Source organism: Crocuta crocuta, unplaced genomic scaffold (assembly GCF_008692635.1).
Source record: "Crocuta crocuta isolate KB4526 unplaced genomic scaffold, BGI_CrCroc_1.0 scaffold36, whole genome shotgun sequence".
Taxonomy (NCBI): Eukaryota; Metazoa; Chordata; class Mammalia; order Carnivora; family Hyaenidae; genus Crocuta; species Crocuta crocuta.
In genome coordinates this window covers 6,966,915-6,988,982 of record NW_027532203.1, presented here as the reverse complement: position 1 = coordinate 6,988,982, position 22,068 = coordinate 6,966,915, and the positions used below count along the sequence as shown (strand labels likewise).

At 43.3% G+C, this 22,068-nt stretch overlaps 1 pseudogene; it reads left to right on the top strand.

Moving 5' to 3' along the window:
- The first annotated feature begins 15,812 nt into the window (after positions 1–15,812).
- On the top strand, positions 15,813–19,050 carry LOC144242702 (prefoldin subunit 1 pseudogene; annotated as a pseudogene).
- Positions 19,051–22,068: the final 3,018 nt, after the last annotated feature.

The following is a 22,068-nucleotide window of genomic DNA, read 5'->3' as shown; positions in this document are numbered from 1 at the left end:
GAAATGAAAAAAGGAAACGGAGATTGTAGAAGTAAGCGGTCAAATGGAAATACCTCAGGTTGAGCTAGAGAGACCTGTGGCCACCACGGAGGACAGAAGTCACCAAAGAAAGCTGAAGAACAAGACTAAAGTGGCAAGCAAGACAATGGTTTAAGGTAGCCATTAAACGATGCATTTGCTTTTGATTTCACAAATAAAGTTTTAGAAGTTGTTAGGACTGTATAGCACCTAATCATTGATTAAAAAGTAGACCGTTGGTATATATTTGTTGAATGAATGAAAAAAATCTTCAGTAAGTGATTATTTTTGCCAAATTTAAAACTCACGAATCTAGCCCAGTTTGGAGATTGGGTGGGTTGGAGTTATAGACAAAAAATAAAAGTCAGGGCACCTAGGTGGCTCAGTCGGTTGAACATCTGACTCAGTTTCACTGAGTCTGGTTATGATCTCATGATTCAGGAGATTGAGTCCCACATTGGGCTCTGTGCTGACCATGTGGAGTCTGCTTGGGATTTCTTCTCTCCCTCTCTCTCTCTGCCCCTACTCTGCTTGTGCTTTCTCTCTTTCAAAATAAATAAATACACTTAAAAAAAAGTCACATGGGTGGATGGACTGTTTTATAGATGGTTGTGAAAGCCAAATCGAGTAGGTTAGCATTTCCAGGCTCGCCAATGGGACCTACAGTTTCGTAAATGTACAGAAAGGCCTCACAAACTTGACTAGACCCCTTAAGGATAGGGTCTATACAGAACCAAGATTAGCACAAAACAGGTGCTTAACATGTAGTGATAGAATAAATGTTAATGCTGGTGATGAAAGGAGATTGGTCTGCATGTGATATACAGAATGGACCATGTGGGAATATGATATGATGAGATCCCAATGTGGGAAAAGGAGGTGTACTGGGGGCAGGAACGGACAGATGGATTTAAGTTAGAATGGAGAGTTAATAGGATATGGTGACTAACTCCATATAGATGTCAGTTCGCAGGTAGGAAGATAAGGCGGTGTGGAGCAGTGGTTAAGAGCTCAGTCTTTACATCCAAACAAATCAAGGTTTGAATCCCACATCCACTACTTACTAGTTGTATGACCTTGGGAAAGCTGTTTAGTCTCTCCAAGCCTGATTTTGTCTTCTACGAAGAAATGAATTATGATGGAGCGCCTGGGTGGCTCAGTCAGTTAAGCGTCTCACTTTGTCTCAAGTCATAATCTTGTGGTCTGTGAGTTCTAGCTCCACCTCGGGCTCTGTGCCGACAGCTCAGAGCGTGGAGCCTGCTTCGGATTCTGTATCTCCCTCTGTCTCTTCCCCTCTCCTACTTGGGCTCTGTCTCTCTCTCTCAAAAATAGTGTTAGTATTTTAAATTATTAAAATTTTTAAAATTTAAAATCATTAAAACAATTTTAAAACAATTTTAAATCATAAATGAATAATGAGAAATAAATGAAATAATGCATATAAAGTACTTATAATGGTATTTGGAAGAATAGGCATGTTCAGTGAAAGTCAGCTATCATCACGGTCCTTCTGTTCCCCCTACTCATCAAAAATTTTCCAGAAGGAACATGGCGCTCCATTTTCCCATGGCAAAATGACCATTGGTTCTCCAAATAGTCCAAGCCAAAAAGAATGTAGTAGGGTGTTTCAGTGGTTACCATGGCCACAGTTGCTGGTCATGAAACTTCTCATGCCAATAAATCAAGCCGACCTTAGCTGACATGTAGTAATCACTATTGACAAGAAGGAAACCAGATTTGTGTCATAGCATGATTTATTTGCCCTTGGTGGGAAACTTTCACTGCCAAATTACTTTCTTTTTGGAAACCATAAATGGAAACATTAAATTTATCGTCTCATGTTCGATGCAAAACCAAACAAGTTCAATAACAAAACAACTGTTTGGGGTTGAAGTCGATCAACTTTGTTATTGCTATCAAGAATCCTGGCATGCATATACCGCATCATATTATATTTTCAAGAGTATAAGTTAATACCTACATCGGGATTTCTGTAAAAGTCCTTCACTCCTCACTCCACTAACCAAAGTCCATGTTTTCCTTTGCGTCTTACCATCAGCACCACCTCCAGTCACACACCTGCACACTCACACGCATGCACACACAAACACACAGAGTCACGACTCCTATTGTGAAAAATACATCTCTGTCCTTTTCTGAAATTTTGCCTCCTGGTTTTGATTAACTGAAAAGGGTCAAGACAAAGTTTTGATAAATGGCAGGAGGCAGATCCTGCAGAAACGCGCTATTCTGGCCAAGGAATGTCCTCAATTTGAGAACATAAGATAAGAAACAGGAAATGAAAAAGAAAATTAAAAAAAATCTCCCCCAACTGTAAAGTGTATTAATGGTCAATAACCTTCTGGAGATTGTTTCTCTTTAAACATCCGGAAATAGGCTCTTGGTGACTTCGGCGAGTTCAGCATTACTTTTTATGAGACACGAGACCAAGAGCCACACAAATTTAGAACAAAGTTAAATGAGCCACATTTCCCATTGAGTCTTAGTTCTCTTTTTTCTCTTGTTATTCTCCTTAAATTTATAGAGATTATATCTCCACAAAAAAAATAATTTGTCAATTATATTTTCTTTTATTTGTTTATGCATTTATTCATTCAGCAAACATCTATTTTTAAATACCTGTTATATTTTAAATGACTGAAACACGTTTTGGGGGATTTTTTTTTTGCCATCTTTTTTTCTCCCCACTCAGGGTCATGGCCCCTCAAGGTCATGAACTTACGACCCTGAGATCAGGACCTGAGCTGAGACTGAGAGTCAGACGCTTAACCGACTGAGCCACAGGGGCTCAGTGTTATTTTTGTCTGTTCTCCTTCTGAGATGACTAAGGAATACAGAAAGAGCCTGTGGACTTGTGGCTGTCCTTCTGTTTCAGAGCCGGGTTGGATAAATCAGACTAATTTGTCTAGGGACAAATGTCACTAAGCCCCATTAGGCCTCACATCTGATATCACAGTCTTCGGTCAGCTTATTGACATTTTGATCATTTGTTTGCCTCTGATGTTTCATTTCTCATTTGGTTCCAGATTTGGAATGTTTGAACGGAGATGTTTGCTGAACTCCCAAACCCCAACATCTTGGTGCTTTAGCTAGGAGATAGGCACGGGCACAAGGGTTGACCCTGAAGACTGAAAACTGTGGAGAATGATGCTTCTGTTCCGAAAAAAGCAGGAAGTTAATTCTTTTAGTGAGCTGCAACGTGCCTTACATGACAGAGGCATACCCTGACTTTGTATTCTAGGTAGGTTAAGGTAGGGATGAGTTCACCAAAAAAGACTTTTTGAGCCCAATAAGGGACTCAGTGAAAAACAGTGTCAGTATCACTATACAGATCTTTAAGACAATATTCTTCCAAGAAAGTACATTAAAGTTCACTGTCCCCAGCTGTGAGGTAAGATAGGCCTGCTGTGTGAAAGAGACCTGAAATTTCCCATCTGCATTGCAGGCATGTGACTTGATCTAATTAAGGGATACCTCTCAGGGTATCTGAGAGACTTGGTTGGCTAAGCATCTGACTCTTGATTTTGGCTGAGGTCATGATCTCATGATTGTGAGATTGAGCCCTGCATGGGTCTCTTGCCTAGGATTCTCCCTCTCTCTTTGCCCATCGCATGCTCGCAAGAGAGTGAGAGTGCTCTCACACATGCATATGCGCTCTCTCTCTCTCAAAAAAATTTTTTTTATATAAAGGGAGACAGCTAAAGCCACATTCCCCAATCAGCATCGTCAGAAACAAAGCTCTTGCTTTGATCTCCATTTGTATGCCTCCATTGGTTTCACACTCTCTTGGGAAATAAAAGAATATTATTTATGGGTTCTCCTACTCCATTACCAATAACTCAGACATCCAAATGTATACACCAGGAGTCTATCATATAGAATAAAAAGGATTGGATGTAGGTTGAAACACAGAGTTCCCAGTCATCTTCTCAGTGCCTTACTAGCTATGAAAGAACAAGTAATGGTCACTAGAAATGTGAATAAATTACCTAATATGAGAGGATGTGGATCAAATCAAATAAATAATGAACTCAAAAACAGAAGGCAATGTAGGAATGGTAAACATTTTTTTAAGGTCATTAAAGTGCGCAAAGATAAAAGAGAAGAAGTTGCATTTGTGAACAAGAATAGGAAACTATAGAAAAGGAATTTATTCTTTCTTGCTGGCTCAGTCAGAAGAGCACACAACTCTTGATCTTTGGGTTGTGAGTTCAAATCCCTTATTGGGTTTAAGATTACTTTAAATAAATCTTTTAAAAAAGAAAGGAAAAAAAAGAGCTTTTGAAATAACAACAACGAAAAGCTTTTGTAAACTAAAACTATTGGGCAAAAATAAAAATTCACTAAAATATTGGAAAAGAGGTGGAAAAAACCTCCCAGTTTAAAAAAATATATATATATATATATGAAGCTGAATAAGTGGACAATAGGAGAGAGAGGATGAAAAGTTTAGATCATTCTAGTAGTCCAACATCTCGATCATAAGGGATCCAGAAAAAGAGAATAGGAAAAAAATGTAGAGGAGGAAGGTAGCAAAGAATGAATTCAAGGAAACTCTCCAGAACTGAAGGACATGAATTTATAGATTGCAAGAACCTACTGAGTGACTTGACCAGTGCATTTTTTAAGAAACACATCAGAGAGGGGAACCTGGGTGACTCAGTCAGTTGAGTGTCCAACTCATGATTTGGGCTCACAAGTTTGTGGCATCAAGCCCCATGTCCAGCTCTACACTGACAGCATAGAACCTCCTTGGGATTCTCTCTCTCCTCTCCTTTATCAGAGAGAGACACATACACACACACACACACACACACACACACACACACACACATCTCACATCTCACATAGAAGACAGAGGACTGAACTTATATTAGCTTTCACAAAACGACTCTGGAAACTAACAGAAGAAATGCCTTCAAAATTATGAAAAAGAATTATTGCCAACTAAGATTTTTATACCCTTTTAAAATGTCAATCAAGGATGAGAATGGAATGAAAACATTTTCATATATGCAAGGTCCCAGTATGTTTACCCCGCACTCATTTCTCAGGAAGCTGCTGGAGTATGAAGTCCATCAAAATAACTGAATAAATCAAGAAAGAAGATGACATGGCATCCAGGAAATGGGAAGAACCAAAGAAAGAGATTAAGGCAATTCTAAAAGTGATGGTAGAGGGAGATCCTAGGATAACAACTTAGTGCAGACCTTGAGAGTAACCAATCTAGATTGCAGTAACAGGATGAAGGGCTTGAAAGGGATGTCTCAGAAACAAAAAACAGAAAGAAATTGAAAGATGTTTTTGAAATTATTGAAAGATTTATTCTGTTGGCGCAGAGTTTAAGGATAAATTAATGATACAAAGAAAACTAAGCAAATTGGGGGGGGGAAACCCAAGGCAATTATTATCTCCAAGGAAAATAGAAAGCTGTACAAAAAGTATATTACATGGCTCTTCTGTGCATATAAATGTTGATTTAACCAAAACCTATGACATATTTATAGTATTAAGAATAGTGGGGTGGGGAAAAGAAATGTTGGAGAGAAGAAACAACTTAAGAGCAATAAATTCTCATCTTCCAAACAAGAAAGTCACTAGGGAATACCTAAGAAATATTACATATAAGTCAGTAACATAAAAATATGTAAATATATAAGAAATATGAGGATAAATACCAAGAAAAACAAGGTAAAATCAGTGCAAATACTTTTACCTAAAGACTAAAAAATCACGATTGGGAAGGGGTAGGGCAGAGCTATGCTTGTTCTCATTTTAAGCAACGTAACTGTTTGACTTTTAAAACTGTGCAGGTGCATAAATTTTTTTAAATATAAATTAAATTAAAAGTCTGCTTTCCTGTATTATTTAGAGAACAAATCGTTTTATAAGAGATGGTTTTCATCCGATTTATCAAATATTCTCTATACACTTGTCCCTCTAAAATTGATCAAAACTGACTAGTGAGAAATGAATGAGAGGGGGATGAATTTCATTCACTCATTTATGCAACTCAAATATTTGTGGGGAGTTTACTGTTTGGGTCATCTGGCACACAAAAGTGAACAAAACTGAAAAAGACCCTCTTCTTTACATTCTCATGGGAAGGGGAGCATGGAGAGCTTGTCTGTGCTAACAGGAGGGAAAGCAGAATATGGGGGTACAGACCTGGTGGGCGGCACTATAGTGCCAGGCAAACACGAAAGTCTTTTCTAGCTGCTTCCTCTGATTCCAAAAGTAGGAAGCAAGGTTGTCAGCTACAAGTGCAGACAGCTGATGTGGCTCTGAAGTTTCCAAGAGAGAACAAAAGGTGTGAAGTAGTCACAGGAGAAGAGTGTGAACAGACTAGGGAAGACAGCAAAATTGGTATTCAGCACAGAAGGCCCTGTGAAGTTCATGGCCATTGCCCTTGCCCTTCATCAAACACCACTTGGTACATTTGTGATCTGCTTTGAGAATCAACAAGGAAGCCCTGGTCCCACAGGAGGAAAAAACAGATTCAGTTTGAAAGAGTATGCAAATATCCATGACTTTATTAGGAGAAACACAAGAAAATTGAGACACTTTCACGACCACCCACTGCATGTCAGCAGTCATAAAGGAAGCAAGGGCATAACTCAGCGAAGCTTTGTGAATTCTTCTAGTCAAGAGCACTGGGTGGAGAGAGAGAAGGGGGAGAGAGAGAGAGAGAGAAGGAAGAGAGAAAACAATTATTTTGCAGCCCCTTGTCCTGATTCAGGCAAAGATCAGCAATGGACAATAAGACCACCAGGTACAAGATTACCGGAGAACATGCCATTCACACAGACTGAAAGTATCACCCGTATGCTTGCTATAAGGGAAAATAAGTCTTCACCTTAGATTTGGCAGACATCACCTGAGGAAAGTGATCAACTTAGCATCATCCTTCTAGCTTTCTGATGCAATGTGAAAAGAAGTATACAATATCACCAGTGTGGCATTCTTGGCAAAAATGTTTACCTCAAATGTAATCATAAGGAAACAATCAGACTATTTCAGAATATGGGACATTCTATAAGACCAATTGGCCTGGATCCTATGCAAAAGTCAAGGTCATGAAAAAAATAGAAAGTGAGGAGGCTGTTCTTGATTAGAAAGAGGCTCCAGAGGCTGAACACCAATGCCATGTGGGTCCGGATTGGATCTGGATCAGAAAATACAATGGCCAGGAAAAGACGTTTTGGGGACAGTTGTGGAAATCTGAATACGGATTGTATATTAGAGGATGTTCTGGAATTAATATTCATTTTATTAGGAGTTGGCTGAAGTTCTTAGAGGTGAAATCTTATGGTGTCAGCAACCAATTTTGAAATGTTTCAATCGGAACAAGGAAGTGGTGCATGTGTGCGTATGTGTATGTAAGTATGTGTGTGTGTGTGTGTGTGTGTGTGTGTAGAGAGAGAGAGAACAATAAAGCAAATATGGAGAAATGCTAACAACTGGTGAATCTAGATGAAGAGTATATGTGTGTTCAACTTTACTGTGGATTTGAAATTTTTCCAAATAAAAGTTGGGTGAAAAATGGGGTGCTGACAATGACAAGCTGCTGAGTGTACCCTGGAAAGGGACAGGAGACTGGGGTCATTTGAATGCCAATATTTTCTGGTTGTTTTTTTTTAAAGCAACAATTGCCACATTGTTTTTCATCCTAAAAATTTCCTAATTCCAGCACAACAATTCTACAGGAGTTCCAAAAATGTCTGTTTCCATATTCCGGGCAAATATTTTCTGGTATCAAAACACCCCTCCCCCAAACCAAAACGACAACAAAAAAAAAAAACACAAACATCCCCTGCCCCTCTGAGAGAAGGACATGAGTTCTGATGGTTGAAAGAGAGTGAGGACCTTCTTCCAAGAACTAAACAGGATCTCAGCTCTCTGGTTTCCCCCAAGATACTCCCAGAGTGTGGTTCATACCAGAAAGGATCACCATTAAGTAACCAGAAGCCCCACCAGCCAAATAGAAGAACTTACTCTTAAGCCCATTCTAAAGCCGTGCCGTTTAAGAGGGTGTGGACAGCTTGGAGAAGGCTCCAGACACATAAAAATGACTTCAGGATTAAAGTCCTGGAAGACAAGTTTCCTGAGAAAGCTCTAAGAGTCTGCTGCTTTGCCAGGCGAAGAGCAACTATGTCGCACTTTAAATGGCTACCAGGTGCTCCCTGCTGCTAGGAGAACGGGACTAGAGAAAGTTGGCTTGCTGTAATGAAGGAATTTGTTTCTAGGACGGTTGTTTACAAGGGGTTGGGAAGATTAAAAGGTTGTTTAAAAGGGCTTGGTTGGGGGGAGTGCCTGGGTCGCTCAGTTGGTTGGGCGTTCGACTTCATCTCAGGTCATGATCTCATGGTTCATGGGTTCAAGCCCCACATCGGGCTCTGTGCTGACAGCTAGCTCAGAGCCTGGAGACTGCTTCAGATTCTGTGTCTCCCTCTCTCTCTGACCCTCCCCTGCTCACGCTCTGTCTCTCTCTCTCAGAAATAAATAAATAAAACATTAAAAAAAATTTTTTTTAAAGTCATTTCATGACTTGGTCACAAAATGTTGATACCCAGTGCTGAAACTGATATAATGTGGTATGTCAACTACACGTCAATAAAAACAAAAGAAATAATAATAAGTGTTGTCAAGTGGTTACATGTTGCATCAGATAAAGGTTCTGGCAACATGTGTTGATAAATAACTCTGTGAAGGCACGGCCTGTTCAACAACTTCCAGTGGCTTTTGAAAACTTTGTACCCCTAGGATTACCTGACCACAGCTTAAGCTCGCAAATTAGAGAAAAAGCACTGCTGTGATGATCAAACACATAACTTTTAGAACATGTTACACCATCAGAGGGCGCTGCTTGTATAAGAAGTAAAATGGGAAGACCATTAGGTTTTAAATAGCAGATTCAGAAAATTTTATATTAGATTTCAGGTCCGATCTTCTTTTTATTTTATTTTTATTTAAATCCAAGCTAGTTAACATATAGTATTGGTTTCAGAAGAAGAATTTAGTGATCACTTAGGTATAACACCCAGTGCTCATCCCAACAAGTGCCCTCCTTAATGCCCATCGCCCATTTAGCCCATCCCCCCAACCAACACCCCACCGGAAACTCTCAGTTTGTTCTCTGTATTTAAAGAGTCTCTTAAGGTTTTCAAGTCCAAGTTCTTCTTCTTCTTCTTCTTCTTCTTCTTCTTCTTCTTCTTCTTCTTCTTGAGAGAGAGAGAAAGACAGTGTGAGCAGGAGAGGGAAGAAAGAGACAGAGACACGGAATTCGAAGCAGGCTCCAGACTCCGAGCTGTCAGCACAGAGCCTGATGTGGGGCTCAAACTCATGAACCGTGAGATCATGACCTGAGCCAAAGTCGGACACTTAACCAACTGAGCCACCCAGGTGCACCCTCAAGTCCAAATTCTTAAGTGACAAACTGAGATACAGAGATGTCAATTACTTTGAATCTTTCCTTTTAAAAGAAACTCACATAGTTTTTTGAAAAAAGACTTGGTCAAATAAGTCTAAAAGAACATTTTTAAAGCAATTTGAGCTATGGAAATTTTAGTTGACAAAACCTATTATTTCTTTTTTTCTTTTGTTTTTATTAAAGTGTAGTTGACATACAACATTATATCAGTTGCAGGTGTACAAGATGGTGAGTAAACATCTTGTGACCAAGTCTTGAATCACCTTGAAAGGATGTCTAGACACAAATATATATGGGGGGGGTGGGTAGCAGGGATCTGGGCTTGGCTGGGTCACTAACTACAGCCTAAGCAAGTTACCTCACTCCTCTGGTCCTCAGTGTCTTCACCTGTAAAATGAAACGGCACTCGTTAAACTTCCGATCCTGCCCTGTTTTTGTAAATAAAGTTTTATTGGAATACAGCCACGCCCATCACTTACATACAGTCTATGACTGCTTTTGCACTGTTCAGAGCAGGTGTGACAGAGGCGGCACGGTCCACAAAACCTCAAATATGTGCTATTTGGTCCTTTACTGGCAGTTTACTGACTATTGAACCTGATCATTTCTTAGATACTATTTCCTAAGCTGCTGCATGACAAGAATCACAGGGGAGGGGGATGCCTGGGTGGCTCAGACAGTTAAGCGTCCGACTTCGGCTCAGGTCATGGGCTCGCAGTTGGTGGGCTCGAGCCCCATGTCAGGCTCTGTGCTGACAACTCAGAGCCTGGAGCCAGTTTTGGATTCTATGTCTCCCTCTCTCTCTGCCTCTCCCCTACTCACACTCTGTGTGTATCTTTGTCTCTCTCAAAAATAAATAAACTTTAAAAAAAATCACCGGGGGGTTATTGAAAATACAGATGACCATGCCCTACCCCCAGAAATTGTGATTTGGTAGCTCTGGGGTGGAGTGCCCCCATCTCTATTTTTAACCAGCACTCTGTCACCTTCAGGCAATGGTGCACCAAGGGCCTTCCAAGCTCTAAATTTTATTAATGTGTTACGGGCTCTGTTTTTCCCTATGGCTTTAATCTTTCTAATTGCGTTTAGTTTGATAAGCACTTAGTTTGATAACCCAGGATGGAGGTGGAAATGAGGACAATAGTCAAAATACGCTTGATGCAGAGGGAGAGTCTCTTTTGAGTAAACATCTTCCACACATAATCCACCAAGCACGAGGTGCACATGTAGCGAATCAAGAACTTGGCAGCGTCTCAGCGGTGAGGCTCGCCCCGCGCCTTCTTCACGACTGTGCTTTCTATACCCAGGCTCAAAGAAAGTTCTCTCCTTCCCTTTTGTGAGAGAGCGTATCTCGTCCTGATGTGGCAGGTTACAAGTCTGGGGGAAAAGACCGATGGCATTGGGTCAGGAGAAGAGTTTCGAATGGAACGATCCCTCGAAGCGACTTGACTTTCTGCGAACAGCTGGACAAAGCGAGGCAGAGATGTGTTCATCACATGAAAGCAGAAGATTGATACCATCCCAAGAGCTCAGCAGTGATTGATGATCCAGTTACGTTTGTTTGCGCTGTGGTTCATCTGGTTTTCTCTCGTCCACCCAGGCCGGATGGTGTGACTTTGGTTTATGCCAAGCTGTCTCCAGGACAGCCCCGGTTTTCCTAAAAGTGCTCACAAGCTCCCCCCCAACCCCCCCCTGCCAGACTCCCTTTTCAGCAAGACTAGGAACTCCCGAGGAGGCTGGCTCAGCCTTCCCTTGCAGTTTTAGGGAGCTCGGGCCTTCCTGAGGGCGAGGAGAAGAGATTCCTAGAGGGCATGGGCATTTATTTCGGGTGTGAGGGAGTCACTGAGGCCGGGAGAGAGCAAATCTGAAAACCCCCAGGCTGCGCGTTTTGGTGGCCCGTCACCGTCATCGGGGAGGTGGCTCTCTCTGTTGGGCTGACAGTGCCACCTCTTGGCCGCAGGCTAAGACTGCTCCTGACCGCGAAGAGATTCCAGAATGTAATGTGATGTCTTGCGCTGCTGCACGGGCTGTGATTGCCACCTGTAAACCACATCCCGAAAGCAAATCTTTAATTAGGCCAGCCTCCTCGTTTGCGGCTGAACTTCTGGATCTTGACACCAGTGGGATCGCCCGTAGCCGCTGCGGTTAGGGTTCTGCGTCCTGACACCCCCCAAATCCACCTCGCTTCACTTAACGGCTTCCTTTCCCTCCACGCAGCCCCCAAAACAAAGTGTTGCAAAACAGCATTCAAAAGTCATCATTTTAGGAGCGCCTGGCTGGCTCGGCCGGCAAAACACGCGACTCTTGGTCTCGGGGTCGAGAGTTTGAGTCCTACACTGAACACAGAGATTACTTAATTTAAAAAAAATAACCATTTTATGGGGCGCTTGAGTGGCTCAGTCGGTTAAAGGTCTGACGCTTAGTTTCTGTCCAGGTCATGATCTCACCGTTTGTGAGTTCAAGACCTGCGTTGGGTTTCACATGGAGCCTGCTTGGGATTCCCTCTCTCCTCCTTCCCTGTTTGTGCTCTCTTGCTCTCAAAATAAATAACTAAACTTAAAAAAAATAGCTATTGTAGTCCCTGCACACTGAGGTAACTTTGAGGCACCTCCTGGCTGCTTTTTGGTGAACTACAAATAGCAACAATTGAACACACAAAAACTGATTTGTAGCAGGAAATTGCAAGTCTAGTCAAACATTGTTGAAGATCTCTGTTGTGAGACTTCTCAGAAACCGACAAAACAGAAAGACTAGGAAGGTAAAGCAGACAGCAGGGAAATAGAAAAGAAAATGGGTAATGTTACCACCCCCCATAAGCAATTACCATTTTTCTAAAGCACATTTTTGTTGACTGTTCGTTCTGATGCTTCTTTAAGAGTGGGGATAAATAATGCTCCACAGAAAAATTTAAAAAATAAGTAAGTTCAAGCCATAAAGCAACAACTTAATTTTATAAACAGTCGAATAAAAATTAGCTTGGGTCATTTGGGGGTCCAATGTTCTATTGTACCAAGACAATTATGTATGTTTATGGGTAGATAAACAAACACAATTATTCTTTTATTAAAAACAAGTAACCCTTGGGTGGCTGCGTGGCTCAGTCAGTTAAGCATCTGACTTTGGCTCAGGTCACGATCTCATGGTCATGGGTTCGAGCCCTGGGTCTGGCTCTGTGCTGACTGCTCAAAGCCTAGAGCCTGCTTAGGATTCTGTGTCTCCCTCCCTCCCTCTCTCTCTCTCTCTGCCCCTTTCCCATTCGCACTCTGTCTTTCTCTCTCTCTCTCAAAATAATAAACATTTAAAAATTTTTAAAACATAGGTAACCCTCCCCAATCAACCACTATTCCTAATACCTTCACACACACACACACACACACACACACATTCACACATACTAGCTTTTAGAATCAGAAAGGGATTCAGAATTAATCAGATATGGTAAGTGTGAATCAGCCAGGAAAACAGGTGTCTTGTTTCTCCTGAGGTTTTCTTTCTACAATATAAAGACCCTTGCTTTAGGGGACCTGGTTGGCTCAGTCAGTAGAGCCTGCGATTTTTGATCTTGGGGTCAAGTCCCATGTTTAAGTAATCAAGAGATTACTTAAAAATAAAATCTTTTAAAAACGAGAGACTTATTTGGGGGAAGTGGTCGCTTGGCCTCACTGATGTGCCCATTGCTCATTCCATAGCCTTCATTCTAAAGCATTTTCTTAAATGTTTATTTATTTTGAGAGAGAGAGAGTGAGAGAGATAGAGAGCATGCGAGCAGGGAGGAGGCAGAGAGAGAGGGAGAGAGAATCCCAAGTAGGCTCTGCACTGTTAGCGCAGAGTTCCACTCGGGGCTCGAACTCATGAACCGTGAGGTCATGACCTCAGCCAAAACCAAGAGTCTGACACTCAACCGAGTCACCCAGGTGCCGCCCCCCCCATGCATTCTTGTTAAATGCACAGACCCTGGAACAGATACTCGTGACCTTAAGCAGGCTACTTATGCTCCCCATCCTGTCCCTGCATCTGGATAATGGAGATGATTAACAATAGCACCCACCTGGTTGGCGGTGTGTGTGTGTGTTTGAAGACTCCATAGTATAGGTAAAATGCTTAGAACGGTGCCTGGGGTGTGATAAGTGAGCATATATAAAGTTGTGGCTGTTATCACTATTATTTAGAAGTCAGATTCTATTTTTTGTCTTGGTGCTAATTTCATGTTTTCTCACCCTGGCGCTTAATGCGTTTGCTCTCACGTATATGAAGTGAGTCTTTACTATCCTCACTGATCTCAGGTTAAGCTTTTTTGTACACCATCCCCTTCCTTTTCTGCTTCCCTCTGAACACTCAGACACAGGACTAAGGGACTAAGTGGGCTCCCGGAGGAGTCGGCCCTAATGACCAGGTGAGACCAAGAATCTGAGGCTTCAGCTGCTCCTGTGAATCCAGAATGAGAAGAAGCCCTCTGCGTCATGAGAGGGATAGAAACGTGGGGATCTGCTGGTGTTTACTGTGTTTGCTGGGAAACCATAATCAAATGCCACAGACTGAGGGGCTGCAACAACGGAAATTTACTTTCTCATAGTTCTGGAGCCTGGATGTCCAAGATCAAGGTGTCCTACGTTTCCTGCTAAGGCCTCATTCCTTGGCTTGTGGACAGTCACCTTCCTGCGCGCATGGCCTTTCCTCTGCACTCCTCTCGGGCCCTAACCTCTCCTAAGGATGCCATTCAGATTGGATGAGGCCCCACCCAAGGCCCCATGACCTTATTTTACCTTAATTACCTCTTTAAAGACCCTAGTTTCAAATAGAGTCATACTCTGAGGTACTGAAGGTTAGGACTTCAACACAGGAATTGTGGAGAGGAGGGGTACAAAGCAGCCCATAACATTTATTATAAATGTTTTAATGAAAACAAAGCCATTGCCTTACTGATGACAAAAACAATTCCCAGCCCTTTGCCCCATAGATTCGTGTTTGCGATCCGCAAGGGAAAGCAACATGCGTAGAAATGTATATTTGAGGAAAGTAGATCTTTACTGGCTATTTTAATTAGGAGGTTAGCCCAAAGCAAGTTCATATTAGAAATCAAATGTGATCCTTCACAACAATTTAAAAGTGAAATTTATTTTGTATTATTGTCCATTTATCTGTTCTTCCATGTAGAGAGGCTCATACTTCATGCATTCAATTATTTTTAAAAGAAACTCTATTGAACATTTACTATAGGAACCATATTGGAAATCCAAAGATGACTGTCATAAGCTCCATCAACGAGGTGCAGACCAGAAAATGGGGGCTGGAGACAAGGGACAGATAATTACAATAAAGATGGGGCAGATGTGATGGCGCGTCCAGACTGGAGGTGTGTCTGCTGATGCTGAATGCAGGGGTCAAGGGAAGGCTATTCTGGAAGATGGTGCCCGGTCAAATCTAGAAGGATGGCTTCAGCCAGAGGAAGATAGACTGTGCCCAGGCATGTGGGCAAGGGAACCCCCCCCACCCCAGGGCTGTTCTCTTCTCAGTGAGGAAGATGAGGGAGCAACATGTCCCTGGGGAAGTTAAGGGAGAAACACAGGGCATCATTTGAAACGGCACTTCTACTCATTAATTTAAAACATACCATTTACGCACTAAGATGTCTTGGCCAGGTCAGAACTCAGTTCATTGGCTGCCTCTCCCTTCCACTCCAAGACTAGCTTTGTTTTTATGTTCTGCATGACACTTTCTTGCCTTTTCTTTCTTTCTTTTTTTTTTTTTTAAACATTTACTTACTTATTTTGAGACAGAGAGAGAGAGTGCAATTAGGGGAGGGACAGAGAGAGAGTCCCAAGCAGGTTGCACACCATCAGCACAGAGCCCAATGCGGGACTCAGTCTCACAAACTGAACCATAAGATCGTGACCTGAGCCAAAATCAAGAGTCCGACGCTTGACCACCTGAGCCACCCAGGCGCCCCCTGTGTGACACTTTCTGAATGGGCACTATGTGTCTGGGGAGACGTTAACGGGGGTTGGGATTCGAATCGGACTCAGGAACCCCATGGGAAAGAACTGTTCACAGTCAGAGTTTGTTACGGATATATCTACAGGGCTCACAGCCCAGTAACAGACAGACTGTGAAGGACAAGGGAGCACCTGAGATTTTAAAAAACAAAAACAAACCAAAAAAAAAAAGCCCACCACATGAATGAATCTGGTGCAGTGGGTCAAGTTCAGCAGGAGGCTATTTAAGTCAGGAAAGGGCCATGGTTCCAGATAGTGTGGGCTCACCTCCCTATGACCCAGCCGAGCTTGGAGAGCCTGCCTGCTCTAAGGGCAAGATTGAGGTGTGGAGGCTTCTACTAGTAGCCTCCTGCAGCAGGAGCTGAAGGCCAGGGCACAATAAGGGGCTTTTCCCCAAGGCCCAGGAAGGAGTGGTCAGCAGGGCAGAAAGGGGCCCACGGCCAGCACAGGGACCAGAGATGGCGGCCCACAGAGCTTCTAGAGCTACTAGACATAGAGATGACTTAGCGGCGACAGCCTCATTCCTTTCTGGCTCCTAAGGAAACACAGAAGTGAAAGGGATATTATCGGGACCCTGTCCTTTATGGGGCTGTTGATTCAGCGAACTTGGGGACAAATGTGAGAAGACCCGTGAGCTTGTGGGAAAAAGAGCACTAGGTACACATGTCAAATCCTCGAGGTTTCCAGAAGACACAGGGCAAGAAAGCCTGGACAAGACGGGACAACAGATGAGGGGTGGGCAGGGCTTGCGGTTCTGAAACCTGATCCTTTCTGCAAATATGAGCACGGTTCTCACACCTGAGGCCAAGTCGTCACATATGTCCAACAGCATGTGTGAGACAGATCTGGCTGTAGAAATGCAAATTTGGGGGCTGCCTGGGTGGTTCAGTGGGTTAAGCGTTGGACTCCTGATTTTGGCTTAGGTTATGATCTCACAGTTCATAGGTTCAAGCCAGGGCAGAGCCTGCTTGGGATTCTCTTTCCCTCTCCTCCCCTGCTCTCTCTCTCTCAAAATAAATAAATAAGCATTAAAAAAAATAAAGGCAAAATTTTTAATGTAATGAAATAGATGGTTTCAAAAAATTCTAGGGAATTTTTCACTCCCTGTCCAACACTTAGAGTGTGTTTTCACTCTCCTCTGGATGAAAAGGGTGTTAGTGAACTAATTTGAGCAACTTGACCTTCAGGGAGCCACGCATCCTGTGGGTTGAGCTGAATGCACAGGTGAGGAGGGCAGGACATGAAAAGTGAGTGGAGATGGGCATGTGCGGACCACCCAGGCCCTCCCTCCAGGGAAATTTCCTCCCTCACTCTGTTGTACCTGCTCTCTCCCTATTGAACCACAGCAGCGGCCCCCACCAACCCCAAGTTTACCTCACTTTGTCTCTGCCTTCACTTGTCAGAATATCGGGTGCATATTTGATTCGCTGCAAGAATGTGAATACGTGCAAATTGGTCACACATTGGCCTTGTTTACACTGACATCTCAGAGACAACTCGCCACCCCAAAGATTGATTCTTTGAGGCATTTTCAGGCGTGAAAGCTACCTGTTAGTGCTCACCTGGGGCATAATCACATTACAAAATTTAATTTGTGATACTGCCTTCTACTTCGGTCTGGAAACCACACCTTCCATTGCAGTGGGTACAAGTCTGGAATGTAGAGCCTCACAGACCTGAGTTCACGTCTGGACTCCAACCTTCTCTGCAGTATGTAACGGAAGCCCCCAGAGGATCAATTTCCACATCTGTAAAGGGGGGCAACGTGGCATTTTCTAGGGCTCCAGCAGAAATGTCAGTGAAAACACCGAGCTTAAGTTGCAGGGGACATGCTACATCTGTGCAAGAGCCCCCACCTTCTCCTTCCTTCTCCTGAGAGAGCCCACTTCTCATACAGCTGCTGCACTTGGAAAGCTTTCCAATCATAGAAAGGAGACTCCAGGGTGGCTTGGAGATTGTTTTCCTGCCCCTGAGTCCCTGGGGATGTGGTAGTCCCCTGGAAATGCTGAAGGGCTCCCCTTATGCTGACAAAGACTGGGAAGAAAAGATGAAAGAGCCCGTGTCCTGGAAGGCATCACAGCTGCCTCTCTAACTAGTCCTGGACTTGATGACCCACGGAGTTCTTATCATGTAAGATAATGAGACCCCCTGGGTTAAACCATGTTCTGACGCTTGCTATGAAATCTCTCCGCTACAAAAGCATTTAGCAAAGTTCCCTTATAAGAACTTGGTAATAGAAACCAAGATGGCAGCTCCCATGGATCTGGGATTGAAGAAGTTCATAGAGCCTCAAGCCCAAGTTATTGACACTCAACAGAAGGCGAAGCTTGCAGACGTACAGACTGAACAGCTAAACAAAACGAAAAAGCATGCACATCTTACAGATACAGAGATTATGACTTGGATAGATAGACTAACACGAACAGAGGCATAGGAAGAATGTTTATTCTTCAGTACAAGGAGGTAATTCACAATCAAATGTTAGAAAAACAAAACAGAAGAAAAAAATTAAAGAATTGGTACAGAAAACAATCCTACCTGGAGTGGAGTGTGAAGGAAGCTGAGGACAACATCTGGGAGATGCTGATGGCATGAAGGGCACAGGAGGAAACCTTTAGTGGAAGTTTCCTGTCCCCTTCCATTCCTGGCAAGGGCAGAGGGGTCTGTCTGGGGAAACATCCTCTCTTCTGCCCTAATGGTCTTTTTGTTGGAATGATCTGGTAGCCCCATGTTTTCTACTTCACCCTGATCCCCTTTCCGATCCTGGCTCTGCCTGCCACCCCTGCCCAGGACACTCTTCTCCCCTGGGGGTGAGTCACGAACCCCCGGGAAAGGGAAGATGGGAGCCTGGAGAGATAGAGGACCCCTGCCCAAACCTACTACTAGTCACGCTGGTTAGACCAATAAGAGGCAGGGGTGCCTGGGTGGCTTAGTCAGTTAGGCGTCCGACTTCGGCTCTCACAGTTCATGGGTTCGAGCCCCACGTTGGGCTCTGTGCTGACAGCTCAGAGCCTGGAGCCTGTTTCAGATTCTGTGTCTCCCTCTCTCTCTGACTCTCCCCTGCTCATACTCTCTCTCTCTCAGAAATAAATAAAAAACATTAAAAAAAAAAAAAAGGCATCTTTTCTCCCACCCACTCTACTAAGTCTGCCTTTCTTGAGCCAAAGGATGAGAACCACAGGCCAGAGAGGCCAGAGGCCTTCAACCCCAGCTCCTCCCTGACCCGACCCCGTCCAGAGCTTTGGCTCTGTTCCTTCTGCATTAAAGCCTTTCCTGCTTCTTTTCCTTCCTTTCTGTTCCTTGGGGTAAATCCTTCTACTTCGGAGCCTCCATGCAGATCAGGAAGAAGGGAGAACAGGGCACAGCTGCGTTTACATGAACCTTCGTGGCATTCTGCCTAAAGAGTCCTTCCCTGCTTCCTCCCACACGTTCTCTAGGAAAATGCAGTCACAGACCAGCAGCACCTCCACGGCTGTGTCCAGTGGGCAGTACGATCCTAGGGTCTCCCAGAGGCTCAGGGGCAGGGATGTGCCGGAGCTGGCTTGTACTGCCGCGGGAGAGCCCGTTGTTAAAAATCAGGTTATGTGAATATGTAATTATATTTAAAACAAAGGTAATAAATATTCAGAACTTGGGAAAAAAAGAATGTGGTGATATTAACTATCTTCCATCATCTTGATTTTCACTGATCCCTCAGGATGAGCCATTTCTAGGTATCCTGCTAATTTATGAAAACAAATTTAATATTTATTTAGTTTTTTGAGAGAGAGAGACAGAGTGCAAGCAGAGAGCAGGGGAGGGGCAGAGAGAGAGGGAGATACAGAATTAGAAGCAGGTTCCAGGCTCTGAGCTGTCAGCACAGAGCCCGATGTGGGGCTCGAACTCATGAACAAACCACGGGATCGTGACCTGAGCAGAAGTCAGATGCTTAACGGATCAGCCTCCCAGGCGCCCCTACATCCTGCTAATTTAACTAAAAGACCCAGGTGGTCTAGTTAGGCAGCCCCCTCCTCCCCACCCCCCATCCCCTGAGACTGTGCCCATTAGCTTCTAAAGCCAACAGAACAAAAGGGAATGTTTTGACTAGTTATCTCAACATACCTTAAACCTTCACACATCCCCCAATGAAAGATCAAATTGGGCTTTTCACAAAAGTAAGAGAATTGTATTTCGTGTTACAAAGTCCCCTGGCAACCAGGGATTGCACATGGCATCCTAAAATGAACAATCTTTGAAGAAGGGAAAACCCCAGGAGAGTTTGCGTGCTCACCCACGGTTATGTGGGGGGAATGTGTCTCCAGGTGACAGAATTTGTGAAAAGACATGGACACCCTCCTGCATTTTGTTGAGTCCAACATGATGTTCCTGAAGGTTCTCTGAGGGGCGAGCGGTGACCAGAATTCTTGGGGCCTAGGGCTAGTATTGCCTGCCTCCCCGCCTGCCTGCGGCCCCGCACCCAGTCACCCCCACCAGCCTTCTTGTGCCAAGAATCCAGACGGCAGCCTGGCTGTGATTTCGGTGCCCGTCAATCTTTGATTTTTCTTCTTCCTTGGGCAATACTATTGTGTTGTTTTAGAGTTAGACTCTTGGATAAATAAGATTTTTTTTTTTTTTTTTTGCTCCCGTTGTAACTCAGTCTGATTCTCATTTAAAACCAATGTAAATTTGCGAAGCCGAAAAGAACAAAATGGTGCCCAAGACAAGAAAAACAACCCGGTTACCTGGCGCACGTGCACACGGTGTCTGCAAGTAGCGTTCTCGCAGGTAGAAGCCCTGGCTGCCCAGCTGGGGCGCCCCAACGGGGGCTCTGGTTCACCTCCAAAATGTTGTTATCTTGGGACTTCAAGGGGCACGAAGAAACTTCTCTGGAACGGTGAAAATCTCTGCTACCTTGACCCCGGTGGCGTCCATAAGACCTTCTTTATTTGTCAGAAACTCATAAAACATATTCATTAAAAAAGCAAACTTTACTGAATATGAATTATAAACCTGATATCAAGGAAAAAATAAAATATTGTGCTTGTGGTCATTTCACAGGCCCGAATCCAATCAGTTAGAGTAAAACCATTTCTGCTATCTTTTATAAGAATGTTGGGGTGGGGTGTTTGTTGGTTTGTTTGAAGTAATCTCTATGCCCAACATGGGACTCGAACTCATGACCCAGAGATCAAGAGTGGCAGAGTGGCATGCTCCATCAACTGAGCCAGCAAGGTGCCCCTGGTATTTTTCCTTGAAGATATCCTCCTGTGTGTGTGTGTGTGTAAGAACATATGTCCAGACACACATTTTTTTAAAGTTTTTAAAATTTATTTTGAGAGTGAGAGAGAAAGAGAACATGAGTAGGGGAGGGGCAGAGAAAGAGGGAATGAGAGAATCCCAAGCAGGCTCCTCACTCAGCCCAGAGCCCGATGTGGGGCTTAAACTCATGAACCATGAGATCATGACCTGAGCCAAAACCAAGAGTCAAATGCTTAACCAAATGAGCCACCCAGGCGCCCCCAGGTCCATATTTTTAATAAACAGAGTTATAATACTTATTCTGTACCATAATTTTTTCCCTCAACAGTTTACTGATTGACAAGTATAGACTGACAATATTCCATTAAATGTATGAACCATATTTATTTAATCAGTTGTTTTTGGGGGAACATTGGTTGTTTTCAGATTTTTACTTTTGAACTATAATTATTCCCCCAATACATCTTTGGACCCTTCATATGTCCTTTAAAAACCTCCCAGTGATAGAATTCCCTGGGTCAAACAATATTAACACATCGCATTTGGAAACCGACTGCGGAAGAACTTTCCTGAAAGGTTATAGCACAGATACCATTAGCAACAGTGCTTTGCATGTTCGTTTTTCAGGTGTTTCCTGGATTTGGGCAATATTTTAAATGTTGCCAATAACTGCAAATAAAAAAAACCCCTCATCATTTGTGAGGTTCTTATTTCATACCTCTGAATTGAATGATCTAATTATTTCTACGAGACTGTTAGGAGACTGGATATCTTTTTTTGCAGCCCCAGTTTTTACACCCTGGAATGGATACAAATTGATTGCTGGATGCATTTCGCCAAAGCCTACTTTTCTCCACTTTTCCCACTTCCACCATTTTGCCACTAGAGGGCGCCGCCGCTGCAGCAACATAATCTTCAACAGAGACACTCCTGGGAATGACCAGAGGCGCCAGTAATAATTAGGTTAGGACAACAGACCTAAACCAGAATGGCCATTAGCACCCCCAGCTCATAATCAGCCCATTAGTATGGTTGTCCTGCTTTGAGATGTCATTTAGAATGATAACCAGTGACAATCATGTGTAGATTATGGCACCCGGGTTATGTTTAGAGCTGTTTGCAAAATTCTCAAAAATTTTCTTTTCAAAACAGAATTTTAAAGCTTGAGTTCATTTAAAGATTTACTATACTGCATACAACACAGGATGCCTACATCACGTCCAACTTAGCGCAGCCATCAGGGCAGAGCCCGCTTCATATCCTGAGTGTCCCCCTCTCTCTCCACCCCTTCCCCCCTCAAAAATAAACATTAAAAAAAAGAGAGAGAATTCCCTCTGACCCTGAATCCCTACTCACCCATCCCCACCC